The sequence below is a fragment of the Cyprinodon variegatus genome, unplaced genomic scaffold, assembly GCF_000732505.1.
Source record: "Cyprinodon variegatus isolate N-32 unplaced genomic scaffold, C_variegatus-1.0 Scaffold1174, whole genome shotgun sequence".
Taxonomy (NCBI): Eukaryota; Metazoa; Chordata; class Actinopteri; order Cyprinodontiformes; family Cyprinodontidae; genus Cyprinodon; species Cyprinodon variegatus.
In genome coordinates, this window is record NW_015151627.1 from 36449 (window position 1) to 38790 (window position 2342).

Below are 2342 nucleotides of genomic sequence, written 5' to 3' on the forward strand. Positions count from 1 at the left end.
GCAAGTATTGCAAGTATTTCCCCTACAGACCACCAGGGCGGCAGAGAAAACCTTTGTTCGACCTGAAATGACTCATTTAATCATCCAAAACGTTATGGAACACATTAATTAACTGAAAAATGTTGCATAGTGTGCCTTTAAGAATTCCTACATTTACATTTCACTGTGAAATATTTTCTATGTACTCTACTTTCTATTTTCTAACGTTAGACCCAATGTCAATGGCTAACTCAGTCAATGTCTCAATGTTACGTTACATACGATACTAAAGGATCCATCGGCGTATAGATGGATTATTGGTTAGTTCATCCACTGACTGGGAAATTACCTGTGGAACGTCTTCCTACAGCCGGCAACCATTCTCTATTGGGTTTAGGTCTGGAGAGTGGCTAGGCCACACCAGATCTGCTTCTTCCAGAGCCGCTCCTTGGTTATCCTGGCTGTGTGCTTTGGCTCATTGTCATGCTGGAAGACCCAGCCACCTCCTTCTATAATGCTCTGAGGGAAGGAGGTTGTTCCCCAAAATATGGCAATACATGGTCCCGGTATCCTCTCCTTAATACTCGCCCCGTCCAATATGCAGAAAAACACCCCAAAGCATGATGCTACCACCCCCATGCTTCACAGTAGGGATGGTGTTCAGGGGATGGTACTCATCATTCTGCTTTCTCCAAACACGGTTAGTGGAATTATGACCAAAATGTTCTATTCTGACCACATGACTTTCTCCCATGAGTCCTCTGGATCATCCAGATGGTCATTGGCAAAATGAAGACGGGCCTTGGCATGTGCTGCTTTAAGCAGGAGAACCTTCCATTACATCTTAGTGCAGGGGTGTCCAACTCCTCAAGGTTTACTGTCCTGCAGATTTTAGATGCATGCCTGCACCAACAGCCGATTCAAGACACTGAATTACCTCTTCAGCATGCCATCAGGTTTGGCAAAGGCCATGGCAACAAGCCTTGCATTTAATTCAGCTGTGTTGGAGCAGGGATGTATCTGAAATATACAGGACAGTAGATCTCAAAGACCAGGGTTGGAGACCCCCGTCTTACTCTAATACCAACAGTAACCATAGAAACGGTGGTCACAGCTCTTTTCAGGTCACTGACCAGCTCCTCCCTTGTAGTTCTGGGCTGATTTCTCACCTTTCTTAGGATCCCTGAGACCCCACCAGGTGAGATCTTGGATGGAGCCCCAGTCTGAGGAAGATTGACAGTCATGTTTAGCTTCTTCCATTTTCGAATAATTGCTCCAACAGTGGACATTTTTTCACCAAGCTGCTTGGTAATTTCCCCGTAGCCCTTTCCAGCGTTGTGGACGTCTAAAATTTAGTCTCTAGTGTCTTTGGTCTTGGTCATGTTAGTAGTTGGATTCTTGTCTTTATGGAGCTAATGACCTCAAACAGGTGCATCTAATTTAGGATGATAAATGGAGTGGAGGTGGACATTTTGAAGGCAAACTAGCAGGTCTTTGAGGGTCAGAATTATGGCTGATGGGTGTTCAAACACTTATTTGCAGCTTTATCATACAAATATTTATTTTTTTTGAACGGACAGGATGGTGGGGCGGGGTTCGGTGGTGTCGGCCCTGGTGGCCGGCTGGCTCATGGGTCCCGCCGCCTGTCCCTGGCGCCCAGGCTATGGTGGTGCGACTGGTGGAGCCCCCCTCTCCGGTGGGGCTCTCGGGGAACGGGGGTGCCTATTGAAGTCAGCGGGGGAGCTGGCTCCCTGGGAGTGCAGTAAGCACCCCAGTCCTTTGCTCCCCATCCACAGAATACTCCCTCTGCCTGTGCCTGTGGGTGGCATGTGGGCCCCGATCGCGGGGGAGCTTTTGCTGGGGGTGGTCTGGTCCGGGTGCGGGGCTCAGTGCTCTATTGAGCATTTTTCCTTTGGATAAACTTTACATCTACAAGTGCACCCTCACAAACAACTACAGGTGCTTGACCCTAGGTACTCAGAGATTCACTTCTATACTTTCACTTTGCTGCTCCTGCTGCATCAAAAATGTAGCAGCAGACGAGTTTTTGCTGCTCCTGCTGCTTTTGGTGTAAACGTAGCATTAGTAACAGTCAGAGAAACAGGACTATACTAAAAAACAGGTCAACCAACATCCAGAGATTAACGAAAATTTTCCAAAGTGACATCAGACACTACAGCCATTCAAAATTTTCCCACTTTCCTTGATGGGCCTTTGGCTGGTTCCCTACAATATCTTTTAAACATCAATCTTTGTACTAAAATATTCTTTCTGTCATGATTTGTGGACATTAAAGAGGAGCGTCATCTCCTGGTCAGACCCTGTAATTCAGAGAGGGGGTCACTGCAGTGGCTGGAGGTTGG